The 27076-nt window shown below is 39.8% G+C and overlaps 1 long non-coding RNA gene and 1 pseudogene across 2 annotated transcripts; one reads left to right on the top strand and one right to left on the bottom strand.

Annotated features, from left to right (window-relative positions):
* Nucleotides 1-1053: 1053 nt before the first annotated feature.
* On the bottom strand, nt 1054-25800 carry LOC143268432 (uncharacterized). Of its 2 annotated transcripts, none has more exons than XR_013044319.1 (4): nt 25685-25790; nt 15943-16155; nt 14917-14982; nt 1054-2567 (listed from the first exon to the last, which is right to left on the bottom strand). It is a non-coding gene; the product is annotated as an uncharacterized LOC143268432 (long non-coding RNA). The 2 variants fall into 2 exon arrangements; XR_013044318.1 differs by having other exon boundaries at nt 1056-2567; nt 15943-16016; nt 25685-25800.
* LOC102918076 (small ribosomal subunit protein uS11 pseudogene) lies at nt 21038-21576 on the top strand (annotated as a pseudogene).
* Nucleotides 25801-27076: the final 1276 nt, after the last annotated feature.

Genomic DNA, 27076 nt, shown 5'->3' with positions numbered 1-27076 from the left:
TGCATTTACACAAATGAATTTATTTTTATATTTAAGAATTGTGCACAGAAAAAAATCCTACCAGCAGGGGTTTGTTGCTTCAAAATAATGTAATCTATGCTGTAACTCATCTAATCAGAAAGAGTTGCCAAAGGCTTACTGTGAGTTAATTACTGTGTTTGTAGACAGGAAGCTGCTGATGTCTGTGTCTTGGCAGAAAGAAAGTACACCTAGTTCTCCTGAGCACCCTCCGCTTACCTAATCTAAAAGCTTACAAAATTCACTGCAACATTTCTCGCTGATGGAATAATTCTTCAAAAATAAACACATTAGAAACAGTAGTTGCTTTACCCACGACTAAGGCAAATTAGACATGACTTGGTTCAAGAAACATAACATTGAAAGGTGTGGCCCTGTAGTTGGTGGAATTCTATTACAAACTAAATAAAATGGCTTGGAGCACTCATGAAAAAGAAAGAAGTCACTTAAAAAGCATGTGAAAAGTGTATACCTGAGCATCATGTTCTCCAAGATAACGGCAAAAAATGGCATGTTTGGGGGGATTTTATTAATCTCCTGAGGCAGATAATGTTTCCTGGAGAGGAAGGGGTTCATCCTCAAACCTGTCCCTTCTCTAAACACATCTGCATCTGAACACACTCAACAACATTCACCCACCTTAGAGGGATGGACGGAAAAGGAAACAAATCTCGCTGGCTTTAGTTTGGTTTGATTGGGTTTTTTGTTTGTTTTGTCTTAGATACATTTATTGTATGCTGTGTGTCTGAGTATTTTGGCTTGCATGTATGGATATGCACCACATGTGTGACCGGCTCTCTCGGAGGGCAGAGGAGAGTTTCGGATCCCCTGGGCCTGGAGTGACAGACAGTTGTGGACCTCCACGTGGTGCTGGGAACTAATGGACCCAGGCCTCCGCAAGAACAACGGAAGGTTTAAGTGGTTATGGTATGTAATTCATCTTCTATGGCAACCTGCCATGCAGTATGTAGATAGTCAATTAAGCATCATTCTGGGTGCTTTTTTTTTTTTTTTTTTTTTTTTTTTTTTGGTTTTTCAAGACAGGGTTTCTCTGTGTAGCTTTGCACCTTTCCTGGAGCTCACTTGGTAGCCCAGGCTGCTCGAACTCACAGCGATCCGCCTGGCTCTGCCTCCCGAATGCTGGGATTAAAGGCGTGCGCCACCACCGCCCGGCTCATTCTGGGTTTTTTAAAGAATGTGTGTGTGTGTCTGTCTGTCTGTCTGTCTAAGTGTGGCCTTGCATACACAAATGCAGTACCCATGGAGAACAACAAAGGCCATCAGATCTCCAGAACTGAAGTTGTAAGTGGTTGTGAGCTCCTGGCATGGGTGCTGAGACAAGTCTGTCTGATGGCCTTCAACTTGGCACAGCAGCTCTGATGTTAAACTCACCAACTTTCATATGCATGTGAGCTAGTTCTTTGTAATAAATATATCAATAAACTATACTAGTTTTGTTTCCTTAGCAAATCTTAACAGTTTCCTTCAAAAACCTTCAAACCTCTAGAGAGTGGCGGGGATGTTGGAAGCCAAAAGGAAAACATAAATACCATACCGGATGTTAGTTAATAAGAGAAAGGATATCCGAGACCTGTTATATCTAGAACAATTCAATTTTACTTTTCCATAGAAAATGAACGTGTTTTAAAACAATGAAGATCATGTTAGATTCTGGTCTGTGATATAAAAGAGGATTGTGAAATGTGAAAGATAGACCCCAATATCAAGAAGTTCCAACCCCATAAAGCTTACTATTGATTCACCCTTGTAGTATCCACCATACAAATTCACTTATTTTCCCATAAAAGTATACGCAAAAATTCACCACAAAGCTTCATGAAAACACGTTCTTTTAAAAATCACAAACTCTTTTTTTTTCTAAAAAAATAAATGAAGTGGTATTATTTACTCACTTGTTGAGAGCCTCTCTCCCTGCTGGAGATGCAGGTTAAAAGACAACTAAAACACAACCCTGGTCTCAGGCAAATGCTGCAGGAAAGATACAGTGGTCATTTCAGTTGTGGGGGCATGAAGAAAAAGAGATAAAACCTGTAGGGGACGAAATCTTCTGAGTGAAGTCAAGAAAGGAAGTGTCATGAAGGTTCCGAAAGGGGAACTCTTAAAATTGAGCTTTAAATGATAAAGAGATATGTTTGGGGGACAGGATCATCGGTGCAGAGGGAATATCCAGTGTCAGGATTCCCAGAGTGCACTGTGAATGGACAGAACAGCCATAAATATAGGTGAGGAATAGACAGAGGGACTCAGAGACTCTAGCTCAGGGTAGATTTCTTGCCTAGCATTATACAAGACACTGGTCCAATCCCAGCCTGAAACAATGATGACGATGATGGTGATGATGATGATGATGATGATGATGATGATGTTGATGAAGTGATGTTCGTGGCAGTGGTGGTGGTGGTGGTAATAAAATAGAGTTGATGGAGACCAAACTTAAAAGATTCTGAAATTCCTTGACAATCATGCAATGCTTTCCTCCAAACAGCAGGTGTAATAGATAATCATGTGTTACGTCATCTCGGGAGAACCTGGTTAATACAAATAAAAAACACAAAAATATCAACTTGGAAGTAATATGATTCATTTTACATTTTGAAGAATAATTATAGTAATTGTGCATGGAATTCTTTGCGGGGGTTCATTTTTTAAATTGTGCAGATGTCTGTGTTACAAGTGTGTGGGCTTTTAGTTCTGGGACATCATTAAACTTATATTAAACAAAGGAAACACAATCTTTGCCCTCATGGAGACAGGCAGTCTAAGGAGTGACAATACATGTTATTTGGAAGGGAGAGCAAGTAGAAAACTACTGGAAATCCCCATCAAGAAAGTAGAAACGACAAACCAGTTTTGAACTCGATGAGGACAACACCACTGATAAGATCCAGCCTAACAAAAGACTCAAGGGTCGGGGTGGTTTAGGAAGGAAAGAGGCCTGGACAGAGTCCAGGCTTGTCTTGGGACCAGCACAGAAGTAACAGTACCTGGGGGAGAAGTGGGTTGAAGGAAACAGTAGTGAACCTGCTTGAGAGTCTAGGCTTGGGATGTTTCTGAAAAATGCACATGCAGAGCAAGAACGGGAGTCAGCTTCAGCGTGTGGGCCTAGTACACAGACTGGAGATTCCACATGCCCTCCACGAAGATGGGAAAGACATCAAAATATTAACGGCAACTGTCTTCATGGGAAACAGTGGCATTTTGTTTTTAGTCTTTTCCATTTTCCAAAGTTATATTTCTTTTACAATAATTTTAAATGTTTTGTTGTTGTTTTGTTGTTGCTGTGTTGTTTCTTGATATTTGGTTTTTGATTTTACAAGACAGGGTTTCTCTGTGTAGCAGTTCTGTCCTGGAACTCACTCTGTAGACCAGGTTGGCCTCAAACTCTCAAAGACCCACCTGCCTCTGCTTCCCTGAACGCTAGGATTAAAGGGGTGTGCCACTACACTTGGCTTTAAATGTTTATTTTTAAACACAAATAAATAAATATAATTAGATTATGGCTGCTATATACACTCTTAGGAGAATCCTAAGAAGCAAAATGTGAGGTTAAGCAGTTCATTGATGAAAACTAAACTATACAAACAGACCTCGGTCTTTCACGGATCTGATTTCATTCAGTCTTTAGAGCAACTCCATGAAGTGAGTACTACTGCCTCCACAGCTGTGTTTCATGTACTGAGACTGAGGGCGGGGAGGCTGAGATGTCTAAGCTTACTCACTTTGCCTATGGCACAGCTGGTTTCAGACTCAGGCCTTGGGACAAGCCATGGCACTTCCCAGGCAGGAATAGTCACTGTCTGCTGCCCATCACTGAGTTCTAAGATGGCTGAGAAAACAAAAGTGTGCAGAGTGGGAACTTCCTTTGGAAGATTTGCTTTTTTTTTGTTTTGTTTTGTTTTGTTTTGTTTTGTTTTTTCGAGACAGGGTTTCTCTGTGTAGCTTTGTGCCTTTCCTGGAACTCGCTTTGTAGACCAGGCTGGCCTCGAACTCACAGAGATCCACCTTCCTCTGCCTCCCAAGTGCTGAGATTAAAGGTGTGTACCACCACCTCCTGGCAAGATTTGTTTCTTTATGCCACTGTTTTCTTAAGGAGACATCAAAAGAAGGCACCTGTAGACCAGCACACAAACATTTCCCTGGCTGATACTCCTAACACACACAGGAAAAATCAACAATCTTTTGAAAATCAGAAAGAAATATGTTGGTTGATTGGTTTATTTTTAAAAAGAGGGTTTTTGTTAAAATATTGACAATCACTCACCCCACACTTCTTTGGCAGAGAAGACACCTCTTGAGCACATCTGTTCATTGTACGTGTGTATCTGTTTCTGGTCAGTACCTGGGAGTCTACTGCAATGTAAAACCATCTGAGCATGTGCAACATAAGGGTGCTCTGGCTACACTGTGAGCTTTGTCGTTGGGCATCATAGAGATGGACTGTGCCTCTCTTATTTCCATGTAGAAAAAGTTCTTCCCTGTCAAGTGTGTGCTAATGCTTCTTTAGCACACACTATCAGTCACCATTGTAATCATGGCACAGAAACGAGTCCATCTCTTCTTGATACAGATTTTTTTATAGGTACATTAGTATAGTCTCCATTCTCCTTATAAAGAAAATTGCCAAAGTGTTAAGTAATGTCAAGGTCTCAGAGTTAGAAAGCAAGAGACTAAGCCTGATGTGGAACCCAGAGCCCCAGCTGGCGCTCTATACTGACTTTTGCAAAAAGGGCCTTCACCTCTCATCCCTCAGCTTTCAACTCACACAGTCAATTACTTTCCTTCTCAGGGAGCACTCAAATCCATGGTATGTCTTCTGAGACACCTAACGCTAGACTTCTGAGTCACTACAGTCTACACTGTACAAAGCTGCAAGTGTTCTCAGCCACGTTGGTTAGTTTTTCCTCACTGTACGAATGCACTGACTGAAGCCTTGAGTGAATCTGATGGCCCATCTTCTACTCTGGTCTCCAGGAAAAGCATGATGAAAATCCCCCATGTGTGGAGAGGACAGTGCAAGAACAGACAGTCCTAAGTATGACTGTGCTAGGGGAGGCGATGTAAGGAGAAGCAACTGCTCAGGAGCCGTGGGCAGTACTCTAAGTGCCCGGTCACTCCTAGCGACTCCTGACCTTCATGAGAAGGCTGAGTCCACGAGGGTTCAGTGAGAGAACAAGTTTGAGATGTAGACAAGCCTGGGGTTGAGGCATGGCTCTTTTGTTTACTTGGTAAGTGACCCAGCAGAATGCATGTAATCACTAAGTCTGTGTTCCCATTTGCTAAAGGGAAGATAAAAACTATCTTACTCTTATTTGAGAAAATAAATGAAAGAACTATGTAAAGATATTATTATTATGACCAAGCAAGCAAAATGTATCCTCAGTTGCCATGCACGTTACCCAGTTGGCCATACCATTCTCAGTATAAACTGTTGTGTGTCAAGCATTTTTCTGAAGGATGGGCTACAGTCCATTGGTATTCTCATTAGTTATGTTATACCTCTATCTCTGTATATTTAGACTGAGATATGTATATCCTCATAAAGTGTATATGTCTTTATATTCTGGTTTTCAAAACATCTCATTTGGGTAATTTGGATTTTCTATGCTGTGTACTGTCATTAGACTCTTGAACTGCCATAAATGATACCTTGTCTGGAACATGTGAAACATGAGAAGAGAGAAAATAGTTTTAGTGTGCAGTTCCTCACAAAAAGCCTATAACAAAGAATTTGCATCATTCTTTTTCTCTAGGTGCTCATTATTGGAAATCATGTATGAGAGTGTGAGAAAATGTGAGTGTGTGTGAAAATGTGGGTATATATGAACATGTGTGGTTGCTTATATGTGTGTGACTTGTGTGCACACATATATACACCCTGGGTAAAGCTGTGACTCTAAAGCCGCCCTTTTTTGCTTTATAAAATCATACTTCATTTCAGATGCAAATAACAATGAAATAAAGAATCTGTAAGAAATCTTTTGCCAGAACATTTAAATATTTTGAAAACTGGTTGAGATATTTTACATTAGAAATTAAGTCAGTGAATAACATTTGTTTTGTTTGAGGAGGAAAATCGCAGTGCTTTTAATTCTTGGGATTTTTTCTCCATGAAGAAAACAGCTGTCAATATCAAATCAAATAGTTTTTAATGTCAAAGGGCTCAGACAGAGAAAACAATTCAGTTGTTGCTCCAGATGAAAATATCTTCCAGATAAAATTCAAAGGCAAGTAACATCTCCAGTGAAAGATGACCACAAACCAACCTGTTTTGAAGGGCTTCTGAGGGGCCATTTGTGAGCTCTGAATAAAGACTAAGATGTCTGGAAAGGAATAGAATAAGTTCCAGATAATAACTGTGCCAGGAAATGGGCAAGAGAGAGAATAAGTCTGCGGGCTATGGCTTCACTTTATCCACACTGAAGAAACATCACTCAATTCATTCAGAGGCAAATATAACCATAGGCTTTTACTTTCATAAGATAACTGACAACTTCAATTTAACTCTGCTTTGACCATTGCGTTTTTGGAAAGCACTCAGAAATAAAGCCTCATGAAAAGAAATAAAATGTTCATACATTTACAAGATCATATTTTTAATAATAACACCAAATAAATGTACAGTTTTTAGTATCATTTGGTGCAATTGTAGGATATAGGCTTCACATTTCTGCTAGTTATTTTTTGAGATTCTAATTCAATTACATTTCTGCCTTCTTTTCCCTCCCTCTGAACCCTTCCTTTTACCCCTCCCCCACTCCGCTTCAAATCCACGGCCCCCCTTCTCACTAACAGTTGTTGCAGGCATATGTGTATATGTGTAGGTACATATATATTCCCAAATGTGTAATGCTACCTGTATGTATGATTTTATGGTTGACCATTTTCTACTATATGTTAAAGTGTGAACTATTTCTTATAGTCCATGTAAGTAAGAAAATGCATGACATTTTTCCAACAGAAATACTTCTGAAACCCAGTATCAGTAAAAAAAACACAGACACTCTAGGAGATAATATTAAATTCCTAACTATAAAATAACGAATTATTCTTGGGAACAGGACACTGGAAAAGTTGTAAGTAATAACTGGTAACATCACTCATGTGATCTTCACATGGTCCAGTTAAAGTATCAGCTGTAGCTCAGTCATGTACGGTCTTCCGGTTTTTTTCCTGTGTCTAGCTGGGCATTCCCGTATAAGAATGACATGGTTATTTATTACAAATGATCCAAATTTATGCAAAAGGCAGTCCAACAAGGTTCCAAAATTACTCTTCATCCTTTAGAATAATTTCTATCTTATACTGGACAAAATGGAAGGATCTTTTTAAATATCAAATTTGGGGGATTTCATATAAATATCTATCTTTCAATCCAACACAGACACAAAAACAATTACTTGGGAATTGGACAAAAACTCCAGCTGCTTTCAACATAGTTTGTGGAAATCCTGTGTGTGTGTTTGATGGACAAATGTTTGCCTAGTCAAACCACCTGCAAAGCACACTTACATACACACATGACATACATATTTTCTCACACACACACACACACAAGACATGCAGGTACTCAAATACATGACATACATGCACACACACACACACACACACACACACACACACACGCACGCACATGCACGACATGCACACACATACACATGACATGCACACAAATACACACACCCAACAACAGCAGTTTTTACTTCAAAACATGACCTCAAGTAAGCCAAAGTTTTCTGGAGACTAGTCTATGAAATCTCTTTAAAGTCACAAATGAGATGTTACAAAAAGCATGTTTTAGTCTTTTCTTCCATTTATATATTGATTTTTTCTTTTATAGTATTTATTCAATATAAATGTCTCTATCATTCTATTTTTAGCCTTTCTATGTATTATTTCCTTTATCCTTACACTATTTTTTATTTTAATTTTTATTTTATATGTATGGGTATTTAGACTGCATGATTGTCTATACACTACTTGAGTGCCTGGTGCCTAGGGAGACCAGAAAAGGGCTTTGGATTCCCAGGAAGTGGAGTTACAGAAGGCTGTAAGCCACCATGTATGTGGGTGCTGGGAATCAATCCCAGAGTCTCTGTAAGAGTAAGCAATGCTCTTAACCAGTGAGCCATCTCTCCAGCCATCCCCATACTGTTTTTTTATTTTTCTGCAGAGATGGCTCAGCAAGCAAGAGCACTGGCTGCTCTTCCAGAGGACCCAGGTTCAATACTCAGCACCCACATAGCAGCTCACAGCTGTCTGTAACTCTACTTCCAGGGGACCTGACACTCACGGCAAAACGCCAATGCACATAAAATAAAAACAAACATTTTTTAAAAATTGGGAGGACTGACTTCATCATGCTATCTACATCCCCCTCTAACTCTTCCCATGTCCTCCCCCTCCCAAATTTATTACCTCATCTTTAGTATTGTCACACACACACACACACACACACACACACACACACACACACACACACACAACCTACTGAGTCTCTTTAGCATTGCTTATATGTACATGTGTCCAGGGCTGATCAATTGAGACTGCACATCATCTCAGCAGCCATTGACTACCTATAGCACTTTATCTAGGCCTGGGACCGTGTGGAAGTTTCCCAGTCCATGTTGCCATGTCAACTGGTACTTTCATTACACCACTTTTGTTCAGGCAATCATATTGTTGAGATTTCATGAGTTCATTTTCCCCTTCATGCCTAGGGGACACTATACTGAGCAGCAAGCAGCCTGGCCTCTGACGCTTAAAATAGTCCTGTCCTCTCTTCCAAGGTTTTCCCTGAGCCTCGGTGTAGGGTTTGTGTTGCAGATGTGTCCACTGGGGTTGGGCAGTCCACGATCACTTGTTCTATGCATTTTGATCAGTTGTGGTCTGTCTCCAGGTGTTGCAAAGGGAGCTTCTTTGGTGAGGGTTGAGAACAATAATTGCCAGATAAAGATTTGGAATCGAGTTAGGAATTATAGTGGTTTAGGACAGATCCGTGGCCTCTCCAGCCATGGGTAGTTGAATGTCTGACATGTTTCCTTCTGTGGGAATGAAGAAAGGGCAAGTATGAGGAAAAGGAGCTATTAGAATCATCTTTGCTTTGCAGTGTGCTGTAAATAAGTTCAAACTGTACCTCATATCAAAATTAAGAATTGTTTTTTCAAACTTTTGGTAACCATTACAGTTACAAATAAACACATTATAAAATGGTTCTTTATAGGTATTTGTTGCTTTTCTGTAGTTTAAAGTGAAATAATCTGGGATAAAAAACAAAATAAATCAACAGTGGCAAAAATAATTAAATAAAGCTACCATCTGTTAAGAAAAAAAGAAGCTGATTTTCAACATGATAAGGAATTTTTTAAAAAAAAAAGGAATATGGATTCTTTCCCTATTTTGTCTATGAATTTACCTCAGCAAATACATTTTTTCTACTACTTTTGTAGAATACATATTTAGGAACTATACTATATGTCTATGAAATAGACATATAAATAGATGATAGGATATGATAGATAGATAGATAGATAGATAGATAGATAGATAGATAGATAGATAGATAGATAGATGATGGGTGGGTGGATAGATAAGATAGATAGATGATAGATAGATAGATAGATAGATAGATAGATAGATAGATAGATAGATAGATAGATAGATTATAGATAGACCAACCCACTCTCATCTCTCCTTCCTATTCTTTCCACCATAGATTATCCTAGGATGCATTGTTAAGGTATCATAAGGTAGATGCTTATTGGGATACATTGTAATCTGAGCTCTGATGCACATTTAGTCCCTAGGAAAACTCATCAGAATCAAATGGAGGAAATATTTTTGAAACAAAACTCAGATGTTGAAAAGTCATTTTTTCAAACTCTTGTTTTGCCTTGGACATCAAAGGACACCTATACGGAATAAGCTTGGTGGACTATGAGAGGAAGACAGGGATTTGGCCAAGAGAACAGAAGGACAGGATCAAAGAACAACGTTGTGAGGAAGCTTGCTTGCCAAGCACACCAGGGCTCTAAGGTCGGCTGTGCACTTTGAACCAAAGCAAAGTCATTCAGACCCGTTGACTGAATAATGAACAGGCAAAGATGAGGACTTAATGAGTTAGTAATCATCACAATGGCACCATTTGGCTTAATAAAGTGGGAAGAGGTATTTTTTCTGATCATTCAAAGCCAAGGTAAATTGATGTTTTTTTATAAAATTATTTTTTCATCATTAATTTTTAATGCAAGATCAATAATTAAAGTATGCATGAAGCAAAAAACTCAATGTAGTATTTGTTTAGATTTTTTAAAGTAAATCAGTACTGTGTATATAAATCTGTTCAATCTATCTTAAGTATACTTTACTGTGTTGTATCTTTATTATTCTAGAAATGTTACTACCATTCAAAATAGTTTTAAATTCTAATATGGAAATTTGGGGCCTCTGAAGGAAATTACTCCCCAGACATCCTTTTTAATGTAAATATTTTGTACTGCTATAAAATAGTATTTCCCTTGGGCAAAATTTTTAAAAAGTAATAAATGTAAGCTATATCATTCACAATTCCTCTACCACAATAACCTGTGAATATCTTTCCAGAATATTCCCATGAAATTTTCATACACACATAAATTTTTACAAAATGGTTACAATTGTATATATTCTTGTTTCACTTAACATATATATGTCATATGTATTACATGTATTATATAATGCATACATATATAATATATATACACATAGAATTATATCTAATATAACCGTATTTCTAAGACTCTCAATGATAAGTGTGCTTTATTTAATTGTATACTAAGTACTGACTAATGACAAATTGTGTTTATGGATTGAACACAAATTATTTAACACTGCTTTTCAAGGGTTCTGAAAACTCTTCCAATTTGAGGAAAAGGGAATCTAGATGTAACAAAGCCAATGCTGTTTCTTAAATGCAGGACACCTTGGACTGTGAGTGTGTGGTTCAAAAGGGAATTCTCACACATGGAATCTTTGTGAGGGTAACATACAAGAAAACATCATCACACTTTTTATTTGGCAAAATCCTATGTACATTCCAAATAACTCAGATTCCAGGGAATGACACTGTGAACTCTACAATATACCTCTCTAGTATTAGATTTCAGCCTATTTCAGTTTTACTAACTTGTATTAGTAATTCTGTGATAATATTATCAGGTACTAATTTTTGAGTATTTATTTCCTTAAAATAAAATTTAAAACTAACAATTGTCTGGCCTGTTTCTGTTTTTAAAGATTTGATGTATATCAACAAATTACTCCTAAAGATGTTAGCAATCTACATTCATAGAACACTATCTAAACTAATTTCCCATAAGTTAAGTGAATTATCAAGCGAGAAAAGCAAAAACTATCAGAGAAAGCAAACTAAAAGAATTAAACTATGCTTATCTTAAAAAAAAACAACAAAAACAAAAACAAAACACGTACAAAATTGAAACTAATGTGGAGGTTAGGGGTAACACAGCCGCTGTCTATCGTAGATTCTCAACCAGAAACATCAGGGTACAGTGTCTGCATGTGCCTTAAGATTTCTCCCCATGTGGACACTCATTCAATGAGAAAAACGTTTCTCCACAGTTTTGTCTAAAAGCCTTTTACTGGAGTTGTCAAGATTCATAAACAACTTGTGGTTTAATGAGCTCTTAGTCTGTGGGGTTTTACAACTTAAAGCTTGGCTGCATGAAGGACAAGAATTTACCTGCCTAAAAATAATTTTTCCAAGGGCTTGTCATGGCACTCTCCTCCCCTCTTCCCTGGCTCCAAATCAACTTCTCAGATTAAGCTGGTGACTAAGAAAATCAAAGTGTGAGCAACAGGAGCTTCCATGGTAAGGTAAATTGGCTCACAGAACCAGGCTGGAGTGATCCCTGAGCAATGGGAGAGCATGAGCCTCATCCGGAACAGCAGGGTCCTCAAAGAGAATAAGGCCAGTCACCTACGAAGCAGGACAAGAACCAAGGAGAGAAGGCTGGCCTTGAACAGAAGGATAGACCATCCAGGGATAGACCACCCTTAGAGGAGAACAAGACTCTCATCAGAGGCTGTGATCATCTTTTAAAGCCACTGTGTTCTTTGTCTTTATTTAACCCTTCGCTTTACTCATTTTAAATAAGTAGAGTAGACTCATCATGATTCCATTCCTAGGATTTTCTGATTTCTTTCCTCCCAAATGTTAAAAAGCATTTAACAGCATGCAAAAGTGCTTAATAACTAAAAAAAAATAAAAAATAAAGTGTAGGGAGCAAGTAGAGCCAGAGTGCTGAAGTCCACACTGATCACCTCGTAGCCGCTAGTATTTTGAGCATAATCATCAGTTCCACCTCACCCTACCTTCATGGCTGCCAAGGAAAACAAATTACAATGGAATCTCTCCCTGTAGTTGTAGCAGATGTGAAAGCAAGATGAAAACATTATGACTCATTTCAAAAGAAAAAAGGAAGAATATGATGATCAGATAGGCAAACAGAGACATAGGCAAATGCAATGTTGTGTGTCTGTCTGATGGTATGTGTATGCATGAGTGTATGCTCAAGTTTATTGAATGAATCATTAGACCACAACTCCTTCTGAAGCCAATGTCACCAATAACTGAGAGAATATTTATTTAAAAATGAATATTGAGCAAGCAAAGGCCAGGTTGGTTTATGATGGATTGCTGATGGAAGTATAATGCCTTTGTGTCCTCTGGTGGCCTTCAGCAATCCATGCAGACAACTGGACATGAATATATAATACTCAGTGAATCGCTCTCAGTGGCTCTAAGGGTAGTGTCTGGTGTCTTCAAATCTAGTTTGTTTTCTATCTGAGTATGAGAGTATAAATGAAGCCAGTATAAGAGCAGCTAAGTAAATCGATCTTCCCAAACCAGGAAAAATTATTTACTCCATGTTTTACTCTTGTTCACTGTAATGCTTGTTGCCTGTCAACTGGAGAGAGCTTTCTGAATTTTGAGCTCAATACAAGAAAAGCTAAATAAGTCATTCTCTGCACTAAAGCCAGGAAGTGTGTTAAGTGAGATGCCCATTCCTATTGTGCTCTAAGATCCTGTGTAGACTCCACTTTACAGATCAGCAAAACCATTATGTAACAGTCCATTCTCAGAACCATGTTTGTGAATGGCTTTAATACATTAGGTAAGACGGCACATAAAGCCTCCTCTTCGTGCCTTTTGATTCATTCTATATCAAATTAAATACAGGGACAATTGAAGATTTCAAGTGATCTTAAAGGAAGGCATCTATTTCATGTTTAGTTCTCATTTGCTTGTGTAGAAATGCAGGTATTTCTTATACAAAAGAAACTGGATACACTCTTGTCATTTAGAAGAAAATAAAATCAAAATGGATCATAGTCTTAAATATATGAGCAAAAATTATAAATGTACGTGATAGAGAAAAAGTATATAAACTGAACTTCCTCAAATTCATAAGTTCTTTTGCTGTATTAGGCAGCTAAAAACAGAAACAACATCGAGTATAGGAGATAATATTTGTAAATTATGTATCTGTTAAGGGTCTAGTAGTCAGAAAATAAAAAGGGTGCCTACAACTCATTAACAGAAAGACATATACCCTAATGAAAATTCACAAATAATCTTAATAGACATTTCTCAAAAGAATATAGATAGATAGATAGATAGATAGATAGATAGATAGATAGATAGATAGATAGATATAGATATAGATATAGATATAGATATGAAGGGATATCCAACATTATTTGCCACTAGTGACTCGAAAAATCAAAACCTCCATGGGATACCATGAGGATGGTCATAATAAAAGATACCATGCATGACTGTTCATGCCTGTAACTCCAGTGCTCAGGAGGTTGGAGTCAGGAGCATGAAAAAAAGTTTGCAGTCATTGTCACCCACATGGTGATTTTGAGGCCAGTCAGAGCTATGTAAGACCCTGTCTCAGAGAGAAAGAAAGAAAGAAGGAAGGAAGGAAGGAAGGAAGGAAGGAAGGAAGGAAGGAAGGAAGGAAGGAAGGAAGGAAGGAAGGAAGGAAGGAAAAAAAGAAGAGTGTAGCTAGAGTTTTCCTGCCTTGGCCACAGTCAGGACAAATCTTTGTCACCCACCAGTCCACAGCCGCTCAGACCCAAACAAGTAAACACAGAGACTTATATTGGTTACAAATTGTATGGCCATGGCAGGCTTCTTGCTAACTGTTCTTATAGCTTAAATTAATCCATTTCCACAAATCTATACTTTGCCACGTGGCTTGTGGCTTACCGGCATCTTCACATGCTGCTTGTCATGGTGGCGGCTGGCAGTGACTCCCTCTGCCTTCCTGTTCTCTCAATTCTCCTCTCTGTTAGTCCTGCCTACACTTCCTGCCTGGACACTAGCCAATTAGTGTTTTATTTATTAACCAATCAGAGCAATTTGACATACAGACCATCCCACAGCAGAAGAGAAAAGAAAAAGGAGAGAGGACAGAGAGGAAGAAGCAAGGGAAGAATAAAAGGAGGGAAGGAGGAATGGAGAGAGGGAGGAATGGAGAGAGAAAGGGAGGGAGGGAGGGGAGGAGACTAATTTTCTTAAAGATTCTTTAAACATCTAAATATGTATATCAATCAACAACAAGTATACAAAAAAGAAGATGGGGGATCAAGCTAAAGAAATAAAAAACTTAATCCTTCCTCAGTAAACATGAAATGGAGATTTTTCTCATGGGAATGTAAGAAGACCATTTTAGGAAATAGATAGTCAGCAAAGAACAGTGGCTGAGGTCATCCTGTTTAACGAGTATTATGTCGTCTAATAAAACAAACATTTCTGAGCCACCGTGTAAAGACTAATCTTTTCTGGTCGGATTATCTTGCATTACTTGCCATGCTGTAAGGCAGCTAATCCTCTCCTTCTGGGTTCGCATTTGTGGTATAACTGTATCGTTTGCCCTGCAGGAAAAAAGTGTGATGAGTACACAGTACTAGACTTGTTAGGCACCCAGTCAATGTGATGCCAACCAAAAGGCAAATAGCTAAAGTATTGCTAGTTCCCTGTGAAACATGTCCTGGCATAAGAACAGTGTGTTAGCAGGAAGGAAGATTGCCAGAAAAGAGCAATCCCATCCTAAAACGGTTGTTGTCCAATGAATATGAGGTAGGAGACATACTCAAAGTTCAAGTGTGAATAAAATGTTCAAGCATTGAGGAGAGTATAAATCAATTTGTTCAATGTTGCCTTGGCACATTGATGGGTCCTTTGTTAAAAGTAGGGACATATACTTCTCTTTAACCATGTATCTAAAACAATCCTGTCTAGACATTGGGATTTTCAGGTTTGCCTGATGAGAACCTTATCTCCTGGTTATCATCAAAACTATTACAACCACCATCATCCCAGACCCCTAGTATCATTTAATCTCTTCTAACTAGTGCTGATGCATTGAATTTTTCCAAAACCAGGAAGAAAAGAACCGAGTATAGCAAGGACTAAACTCACAGAATTAGCAAGCACTGTCTTAATGGTGTCTCTTAGTTTTTATAGTCCAAAGTGGGACTTTTCCAAAGCCTGGTGTAAGAGCTATGAGGGAGTTTTACATCCAGGGCAGCAGTCAGCGAGAATGGCGGTGACACTCATTCCAAGTACGGCTCACAATCATAAAGAGAAATCTGGGTTTACTTCCTCAAATATTCTTTTACTGTCTCGATGACAATGCAGTCCACACAACTGTATTCCTTCCTCTGACAGTCCTCATCCTTCTTTTGGGGGTTTGGATTCCGTTTTCCAAGTAGCACTCATTAAGCAAGCTCGTAGAAAAAGTTTAAACAATAACATTGTTATTCAGGCACACTTCAAGTCAAAACCTGTCCTAGAGAACACAATTGTGAGCGTCGGAAGCCTGGTATACTGACCTTGTGAACCTGTGTAACAGGAATTGGTTGTTCTCCAATTCAATTTTGTTGACATGGTATAGAAACCGGGATTCCTACCAGAAACAGATGACACACTCAAATGAGGATGGTCTGGGGAGGGTTTATTCACAAAAGTCTATTCGCAGCAGTCCGGGTACAGAAAATCCCCAGTGCTGTCACATGAGAATGTTGAGCTGGTGACACATTCACATCCTAAATCCAAAAACACAAAGGAAAGGGGTAGTTACTGGAACTGAAAAGGAGAGTTATCCAGTGACATTGGCTTTGATAAATGACCTTCCAAGAACAGTACAAGAAGCCCTGTGGGATGCAGCAGAGAGGTCAACTCATTCCTTGTCCAGTTCTCCAACTCAACAGGAAGCTCAGAAGTACAGCAGCCCAATTGCCTCTGTTAACACACCACCTTCAGCAATCTACCTTAAGATAGCAAGAAAAAGGATTGCATCAAATCACCTGCAGTAGATTCCCCAATGGCTGAATCTACCTGAAAGCCAGAGGGCAGACATACAGGAGCCATCAGATAACTTATGAATGAGTCAGTTTCCTGGACCAAAGGCCAGTTTAGGCAAATGGAGGCTCAGGAAAGCACTCATGGTCAAACATCTGTATCTACATAAGCTGCTTACACAGATGTGTTCACATACAAAACATGGGAAACTTTCACAAAGGCATTTTCCCAGGAAAGCCTCACTTCCTGGGTATCTTTCGCACTCAGAATCCTCACTACCCAATCCTTGAATGCCCAGCATCTGACAAGCTGTGAGTGATTATCTGCAAATTGAAAAAGTGAACTTTTTGAACATTTGTTCCTTTACATGTATTTTCTCATTTAATCTTCAAAATGATCCTATGAGTCATAAATCATTATCTATGTTTAAAGATTATTTAAGACTCAAATAGTTCAAAAATACTGTATAGACAATAGAAGGTGATTCCCTGAACCCAGTAGCTGATGATTTTGACTCTAATGCCCCATGCATCCCACATACTGATCGTTGTTTATATACAACACTTGAGCTTTTTAATCCAAAATAGTTCATCAACTTTCCAGCAGAGAGCAGGGCAGGTAGAATAGTTGGCTAAAAATATAAATAAGAACAGTTGACTAAAAATTGCTCAGGATCTAATGTCTCTCTGGTAGATCATTAAAGAGAAAATCCCCGAGGACAAAAATTGGTAATTAGAAAGGGGTTGATGTCTAGAAAGAAAAGGCAACAAAGAATGTGAACACCACTCTGTTTATCCCACTGTCTGCTCCTGTTCCGTGTCTGTGGACTTCACAGCTGATGTTTATGCCTTCCAGAATGTCTGCAGAGACATAGAGCCTCATACTAGTAATCTCACATGCCTTCCGTCTCACCTTACTTACTGGAAGTCCGCCGTGAGGCAGCAACGTGCAGTGAGCAGCTCAACGTGTGAATGAGCAGGCGCACGAACTGACCCCGAGGGTCAATGACTCCTCTGGTTGCACCTGCCTTTGTACACGTGTGCTGTCATCATAAAATTTTATCACACCTACTCAGGGAGGAGGAGGCTGCTCTCAAGGTTTACATCTTGATAGCAAGAAATGAGTCAGGGACTTGGGAAAGCATAATTCAGAGGAAATTGGAGAGGGGATGTGCTGTCAGACTCTAGGGATCTGTTTTCCTAGAAAACAAACAGGACCCAAATCTGAGTGAACCTTTGCTTTGAAAGGCCTGCACGCAGGCATCCACACCGCAAGCAAACCCCCCTTGTCTGTGCAGTGAAAGAAAAGGTTGAACAACACAAGGCTTTCATTTTCCCAGAGGCAAAAATGTCCACGTGGAGATGAGCAGCACAAGGCATATAAAGCTATGCACTCTGCTGCTCTTTTTGAAGATGGACCCACCGCCCTCCTGTAGATATTCGATGCTTTCTTTTTTAGGACAAGGCTAGAAACCTCTAAAAACAGAAAACAAAGACATAACTTCCAGGGTTGGGCAGGCACTCCCTGAGCCAACAGGGAATCACTAGCAATCCTTTTATTTTTAACTCAGATTCCACAGTTGTCACAAACATTCTCCTAGCTTCTTGCATTTCCACGCTGAGGTCTACAGAACTTCTCTGCGATTGTTCTCTTTACTCAGCCAGCCTTCCCGGCCTAAGCTGTGAAACCATTTCAGACAGCTAACTGGATAAAGAGCTTAAAATAGTATGACTTTTGTTCTTTATCAACTAAAAATTGCCAACCAGGAGCTAACTTGAGCTTTGGGTGTATACAGGAACTATTTTTGAGTAATTTATATTCTCTTTGCCATCTGTGAAATATTTTAATTCAGAATAGCAAAAGATATTCTGATTATGGAGTTTTGTTTTTAAACTAGAATAGCTGGAGCTCTTTAAAACATTAAATGAGCTGGATGTGATGGCACACGTCTGAATCACAGCTTTCAGGAGATGAAGTTAAGAAGACCAGGTGTTCAAAGCCAACGTAACAAGTTCAAGACTATCCTAACCTATGCCACATGGGATATTGTTCCCAAAAAAAAAAAACCCAAAAAATTAAATTAATAAATTATTTTGAAGTTGAGAGTTTATAAACTATCTGAAAATTAAGGACAGATGAAAATAATCCATCTTCTAAAATTAATCTATAATCTTAACATTGAGCAACATTTATATTATGACCAGCAGGCAGACATATAGGAAATATGTGGTTCCATGAAAGAGATTCTAGTGCAAGTTAGAAGCGCAGGGTTTGAGCAACGTCTCTACCAAAAATCACCTGGAAAAATGAAAAATTATCACTGAAACTGCTATGCTGTTAATCCCTTCTCTGTAAAGTGAACGGCTGAACTAGCACACGGTTTTCAGATCCTGACTTAAAGCTCACTCAGCAGCCACAGGGGAGAGTCAGCGGCTGTTACTGGGGATGGTGGGCGGTCCGCCATCTGGTCTACCACCACCTCTACCATCGCCATCATCTCCGCCAAAATAGCTCTGTGTTTTCAGATTTTTTTGTGAGACTGCTTGAAGATCTCTTCTAAACTCTTGAACACTATTGACTACAATATGTTTCCTACATATTTGACTACAATAAATTTCTGTGTGAAATTTATTTCCATTGGCATGAGAGACTGTCTCTTTAATGGTAGCAAAAACCATTTCTCTTGAATATAAGTGAAATATGTTTTTAAAGTAGTGTGTGAGATAATTACCTCATTTTAGTCTATGAAAATGGGCAAACTCTGCTGGACTGATTTCAAGAATCATCTTTGTTTTGATGCTCTGCCCCTTACATTTGAACACTTTAAAGAGTTCTAAGTCCTTCAAAGTAAGCACATGAGTACATGACTCCTCCCTTCTTTCCATGTCTGAACTTCAGTCGATTAAAGCTGCCTTGACTACAGCAACCAGGCAAGTCTGCACAGGAACGCCGAATGCAGAGAGACATGGAATAGAAGGTTAAATCCCTGGGGAGGAGCCCCAAGGAAGTGTATTTATGACATCATTCCACAAAGAGCTCCTGTAATTAGTGGGACTCAAAGACAGAAGGACCCTGAAATCCAGTCCTCAAACTGGGAGTAAAGAAATGAGTAAGTTGAAGATAATGACAGAAGTGCCAGAAAAGCAGAGTCAAAACACAAGAGAGCTGAGGCTTGCTAACGCATGAATTTCTCATAACATTAAATTAAGTAACTAATTAATTTTTAAGAGAATGAATTTCCCAAGTAAAGTGTCCTGTGTAATATAATTTTCAGGTCTTCCATACTTTTTTGCACTGATGGTATGGGTGTGTGTCTAGTGTGTGTATGGTGTCTGGGAGGGGTTTGGTGTGTGTACATACGTGTGTGTGTGTGTGTGTGTGTGTGTGTGTGTGTGTGTGTGTGTGTGTGAAGCCATGAGGGACAGAGGAAGAAAGCTTTTTGTCTGTTAAAATCCAAACATGTCATCTTATTCCCTAAGAGCACAATGTAATGTCAATTACTCTGACATTTCAATGCTTTGGATGTAATAAGGACTATAATCACTTCGTGACATTTGTTTGGGTAAAAGATGTCCTCATGCCACATAAAACTCTTAAAATGAATTTTTAAGCTATGTTGTAATTATAGTTCTATTACCCTTCAGTATATACTATTTTAGTAAAATAAATATATTTTATATTGTTAGAAATTTTTCTTGTCTGTTTAAACTTTTCTAAAAAATGTTATGCCTTGTATGATAATTCCAGATTTTCATAAAACATGAACTAGAAAGGTTTTCTACCACTTCCTTAAATTCTACCTTCAAGATAAGAAAAACTTTATAATAGTCAAGGTCTAATGGACCCTTACATTTATATAAAAAGATGGATTTGAAAGACATTTGCCCTCATATTTGGGTCTCAGAAGCCTTGATCTGTGGCTTCCAATCAGTCCCATAGTGAAAATAAGATCATATTGCCATAGTTCTCAACTGGAACATTCACAAAGCATTAGTCATAGCTTTTGCAAATTAGAATAAACCATAGTGGGTTTTGGCAATTTATACAATTTGCCTAAAAGGAAATGCCATTGTTCTCACTGTTATTAACAATAGAGTCTTTGGAAAAAAGACATAAATCACTTTGACATAAGAGAGGGAATAAGAAAATTGGCCAGCAACTGAGTGATCTGTACCATGAATGGAGATAGCTTAATGTTTTGTTGGGTCATATTTCCTTAGCCAAAGAAGCTGGGGGTAGAATAGATATTTATCTATAAAATCACAGAAATGGTATTGGTCTCTGTGGTGGTTTGACTAAAAATGACTCCCATGTGTCCATAAGGAGTGGCACTGTTAGAAGGTGTGGCCTTGTTGGAGCAGGTGTGACTTTATCAGAGAAGTGCATCACTAGAGGATGGGCTTTGTGGTCTCAGAAGCTCAAGCCAGGCCCAGTGGTCTTTCTGCTGCCTGCCAAGCCAGGTGTAGAACTCTCAGCTATCTTTCCAGCACCGTGTCTGCCTGCATGCCACCATGCTTCCTACCATGATGATAATGGACTAAACCTCTGAACTGTAAGCCAGCCCCAATTTCCTTTATAAGAGTTGCCTTGGTCCCTCTCTTTCCGGTGGAAGAGTCTGGAGACAACATTCAGAAATGGCACTTCACAAGGGGAAGGAAAAGAAGGAAGAACAGGTCATCAGCCTTGGGCCTCAAGTGGCTGAGGGAGAGAATGTATTTGGTGTCTGCCACATCTTCGTATCCTTCAATGGCACCTTTGTCCATGTTACCGATTTTTCTGGCAAGGAAACCATCTGCCGGGTGACTGGTGGGATGAAGGTAAAGGCTGACAGAGATGAGTCCTCTGCGCATGCAGCTGTGTTGGCTGCCCAGGATGTGGCCCAGAGGTGCAAGGAGCTGGGCATCACTGCCCTGCATATCAAACTCTGTGCCACGGGAGGAAACAGGACCAAGACCCCTGGACCTGGAGCCCAGTCAGCCCCCATAGCTCTTGCTCAATCAGGGATAAAGATTGGGCAGATTGAGGATGTCACCCCCATCCCCTCTGACAGCACGCGGAGGAAGGGTGGTCACTGTGGTCGCTGTCTGTGAATAGGACTTCTCAAATTATTTTCTGTTAATAAATTGCTTTGTATAAGCTAAAAAAAAAAAAAAAAAAAAAAAAAAGAGTTGCCTTGGTCATGGCGTCTCTTCCCAGCAATGGAAGCCCTGAAACAGTCTCCTTAGTTCCTTCTGCAAATGTGGAAGTTATCAGTGTTTGCTTGTTTGTCTTAGCCACACTGGGATCAGGCCCCAGGTAGATTCTCCGACACAAAGCTAAGGCTCAACCCTTATACTTTTCTCTTAATCATGTAATGCTTCACAAAGATAATGCATGCATTGGACCCCAGAAGTCAAATCCATTATGGACTATCACCACAATCCTACATGTGGTACATTCATTTTGAATGGAAGGAAACACTAAATTCAACCTTTTTCCTTGAATTAAATGTATCTCAATACTTAAAAAAGGATAGTCTGAATAGACTGTGTAGAAACTACTCAGAGCAAACCATAATGAAATTTGGTAATATGTCAATTTCAGCATTTCATAGTTCTGGGTGATTCTGCTATACAAGTATACCTTTAGTTATGTATCATATACGTATGTTTAATTTGTGTGTGTGTGTGTGTGTGTGTGTGTGTGTGTGTGTGTGTGTGTGTGTATCAGATGTATTTATTTAAATGTCCTTCAGGCAGTGGTGGCACAAGCCTTTAATCCCAGTACTTGGGAGGCAGAGACAGGTGGATCTCTGTGAGTTCAAAGCCAGCCTGGTCTACAGAGAGTTTCAGGACTGTTATACAGAGAAACCTTGTCTTGGGGGAGGGGGGGGAGGAAGGAGGAGGAGGAGAAGGAGGAGAAGAAGAAGAAATGAGGAGAAATGTCCATCCACATTTCATAGCAAAAATTATGGAGTGTATTTGAATGTTTGATCTCAGAGTTCTCCAAAAAAGAGGGAATTTTGAATGCAGTAATCTTTTGGGGGGTTTTGTACAAAAAACACCTGTCAGAGAATGAGAGAAATAATAGGTCAGCATAAGACACTGAGCTTCACCACACTGGCAACGGAAGCCTCAGGAGATCCCAGAGTGGGTTCTGGAGCTAGGCAGGACCACAAGGAACACCAAGCCTCCACTGTTCTCCACTTCATCCACCAGCACCAGCCAATATGTGCCTTCTCAGAGGGGATGTAATTAGAGCAAATAGTGCTTTAAAAAACACTCAAAGCTTTCACTGTTGATAAAGTAAGAGGCTGATCAAAATGGCATTTGGATATCACACCACAGCCTCCATTATAGTGATGATATCTTTACAAAGCCTACAATTTTTTTCAAATGGAATTTACATTTATTTTGTATAAAATGGTTTAAATTTGAACAATCTGGAATAAATACACCAAGATCTATTTTAAAAACTAACATGAAATAAAATTCAGAGACGGAATTGACACAGCATGTAATATATCTATAATCTCAGGACCCAGGAGACTGAGGCAGTAGTATTGTTGAGAGTTCAAAGCCAGTATGGGTTGTATAGTTAGTTGAAGGCCAATCACAGTACAGTGTGAGACTGTCTCAGAAAAAAAATCCAGTCATCTTTGGCATCATGACAACTTCCACAAAGCCATATCTCTGGACCTCTGAACTTTAAGATCATTCTGAGGTACTTATCTCTGAGTCACTTAGTAAGGACATTGAAAAAAAATGTTCTCTAAGAGCTTTATAATCCTAGTGACCTGATTTCCAAATAAGGAAGTGGGCGGAAGAGATAGAAAAAGCAGTGTGTGTGTTCTAGTCAAATGAAGATAAGGAGTCTCAAGAAACGGCATGGTGTTTGGGGGCTGTGATGGCGGTGGCTTTGGTCAGCTGTACAAGGGAGTAATATTTGTATTAATTAGGAGTTCCTGTCCTTCAGTCTTTCCTAATACTATGCACAGCTCTATATAGGGCTGTGGGTGGCCTTTGGCTTCTAGGCCCAATAAGAACAAAAGCCAATAAAAGAGAGTCTAAGAATAAGAACCTCAGTGCTGAGGTAGACAGAGATAGGTGGATCACTGGATCTATTGGCTAGCCAGTCTAGGCAAATTGGTCAGTCTTAAGTTCACTGAGAGACCCTGTCTCGAGAGAGAGAGCACACGCACAATTGAGGAAGACTGCTGACCTTGATCTCTAGCTTCCAAGTATACCCACATGCACATACTCATATGTGCACAAACCCATACAAATATACACATCAAACACGTAGGTAAGAACAAATATACTAGGAGTTAATGGTTTGGTTTTTATTTCAAGATGACATAATTTCTTAACTCATTCCATAATCTCGGAGCAAAAACATCTGTAAGTGAGGCATGCACTAAAATAATCCATTTCAATGACATCATCTTTATGCATCATATACATACACACAGGAACCTTCAAAGAATGCTAGCATTCAAAGTTTGGGGAATTCATCACAGCAAAAATAGTACTTAATTTTCTTTTAAAAGTCATAAATTGAAGAGCTCAGAATACAACTTGATGCCAGGGTGCATTTTTAGCATGGAAGAGATCCTGAGTTCAATACCCGGGACTAAAATATGTCACAGTCATGAAGCAATTTCCTTGACAAATGGGATCTCTATTCCCACCAAATACAAGAAGATGAGTCTATTGAACAAAGAAAACTGAAATTTTGTCTGGTTTGTATTGGAGTGGGATCTCTACACATTCCCCCAGGAGTCTCCAAATAGCTTCTCCTTTTCTTTCTGGTCATTTGAGCTCTGGAGCATACACTGCAGTCCCAGATCTGCCTGTCGGGAGCCTTTCCAGGTCAAAAACTGGATTTCCTATCTCTGAGTGACTTACCCTCCAGAATACAGACACATACACAGACATAGACACAGACAGATAGACAGGCAGGCAGACAGACAGACAGACAGACAGACGCGCGCGCGCACGCACACACACACCACAAAAGAAAGACTGATAAATCTTCTCAGCAGTTAAACCACACATCTCTGCCAGCCAATGAAACTAGGCATCCCACTGAACTGGCCATGAGAGCAGGCACTCCACTGGACTGACCAGTCCATTCTCTCTTCTCTGCAGAGCTACATGGAACCCAAGTCATCACGCTGTCACCAGGTGGACACAGAACATCATTTAGACATTCACTGGAGTCTGACTCAACCTGACAGGCACAGGCTGCAATCTACATGTTTGGAATTTCTGAGAAGTCAGCAGGAAACTTCCAGAGCTGCCAGGGTTTCTCTCCCCTGGATAAAGAGTTCTTTGATGGAATTTGGCAATAACAAGGCAATTACTCTTTTCTACAATTCTGTGAACAGGCCCAGGTATAGCTGGTAGTTGAGTTTATATAACCTGTGAGTCTCTATGGGGGGGGATACAAAATTAAACATGAAACTGATTACTTATTTAGGATAGCAACATAAATCACAAGCATTTATAATTTTAGAAAATAGGAAAATGCCAGAAGCCTCACAAAATCCATGGATACCACATATTTGTATGCATGTTGGAATAAACCAGTAGCCTAATTCACTAATATTTTACACCATTTTAACTTACCCTTCTATGGCTATAATTTTGCACAATTATTTTCTCCAGAGGACAGCGAGTTCTTTTCTGTTTATCATAGCACACCAAAAATTATTAGAGATGTTTAGACAAACATGTTTCTATCAGATGAAGCAGCACGCATCTGAATCCCAGCAGCTGGAAGGTGGGGCCTAAAGGATCAGGAGTTCAAGGTCAGCCTGAGTTAGATGCTAATGAGGTGAGTTTGAGAGGTCTATGACGTCCTCTCTCGTCCCTTCTTTAGTACTCAAGTACAACAGAGGACTATTGAAGAGCAATAGGGGTCATATGGAGAGACCCAGCCCTGCAATGCCACTTTCAAAGCCCTGTGCTCCTCCAGATGTTCCTGCAAGAGCAGCAGCAGCAGCATTATCCCCCTCTCTACCCAGCATGCCCTGCATTCCTGCAACCAGGAAGTGCACAAGACTGCCACGCACCCCGGTCATAGCCCCCTGCAAATCAGGGTGCACTCTCTGGTACAGATGTTTTCTTAGAGGTCAAGTTTAGACCCAATATGTTTCTAGGCCACAAGTTCACTACTTAGGAAATTACAGATAGAAACAGGGTGAGGAGACAGGGGCCAATAATGTGGGGATTTATCAAGGCAACTCCACTTAGTTAAAAAGAAGGGTTTTTTGGGGGAGGGTTAACTTACAGCCAATAAAGGGATTGGTTATGGGATCCAGGAGAGGTGAGGTACAGTCCAGCAGGTTTCTCTGGGGAACTCTGACTCAGTCTGTCTTCCAGCATCCAGGATCACCAGGAACCAAGAGAGCCAGGACATCTTGATCTCGAATCTTAGAAGCTCCCGTCTTGGCCCGCCCCAGGGGCATGTCATAGGTAGACGTGGCAGTTACCAGAAGCCTCACTAGGCTCACTATACCTCCAGGTCAAAGCTGGAAGAGCTACCCACTACAGACCAAGGCCTTTCTTTCCACACCAGAATTAACCTCATCCACTTTAAAAAGGAACCCAAAATTGAGGCAGAGACTGATACCCTCTCCAAACACCCTAGATGGCAGAGGGTTTGGGGAGGCTCTGAGGCACAATCAGAATGTGGAGTCCACCTCTGTTTCACTCAAGGCTCCAGCACGTCTTAAGAAACTAACCTTACATACAAGGCCTAGTGGTGAGTCTGCTCTGTAATCCCAGCTACTCAGGAGGTTCAGGCAGGAGGGTCGTGAGCTCAGTGCTTATCTGAGCTACAAAGTGAGTTCAAGGCCATCCTGAACAACTCAGTGAGACTCTCCCAAAGAGGACTGGGGATGTAGCTCAGCAATTGAGCACTTGCCTAGCATACCTAGGTTCCAGTACAGCTCAAATTAAAAAAAAAAAAAAAAATACCTAGGAGCCCAGGAGGTACATTAAATGCACAAATTTCCGGCTCTCACTGGCCTTTCTCCTTCAGAATTAGATCCAGGCCAATGCTGTTTTTGAGTAGCTGGGTCATTCATAGTGATCTCCCACACTTTGGAAACAGAACTTTAAGACACCATCTCCACTTTGATGCATTAAGCACAGGGTAAGTAACTTAAAACAGACAGTCTCATTCCCCTTGTTTCTGAGTTTCTAAAGCATGGGCTTTGTGTGTGGACAGGTGTGATGGGGGCTTTGTGTGGAAACGTGTGGACACTGGTGAAATATAAATGATACATGGGTCCAAGTACAGTAGTATAAGTATGTTTTGTGGAGTGTCGATAGCATGTGTATGGTGCTTTTGAGGTAATCTTTGCATATGTGTGAAAATATGTATATGTGGAGGTAGCATGCATTTGTGTGGTACAATTAGTGTGTGTGTAGTGGTGTGTGTGTGTAGTGTATGTAATGTGTAAAGTTGCGTATAAGTGTGTGTGTGTGTGTGTGTGTGTGTGTGTGTGTGTAGTGTGTGTGTGTGTGTAATGTGTAAAGTGATCTGTGTAAGAATGTGGTGCCTGTGGAGGAGCAAGTGGCTTTAAGTTGAATATATGTGGTGCATGGTGGATATACCCACGTGGTGCCTGTGGAGTTATGTGTGGTGCCTGTGTGGGTTGAGTGTAAGCGTTGTGTG

Source organism: Peromyscus maniculatus, chromosome 14, assembly GCF_049852395.1.
Source record: "Peromyscus maniculatus bairdii isolate BWxNUB_F1_BW_parent chromosome 14, HU_Pman_BW_mat_3.1, whole genome shotgun sequence".
In the NCBI taxonomy this organism is placed as follows: Eukaryota; Metazoa; Chordata; class Mammalia; order Rodentia; family Cricetidae; genus Peromyscus; species Peromyscus maniculatus.
Note: the sequence above shows the minus strand (reverse complement) of the source record. Positions and strands in the feature narration are given on the sequence as shown.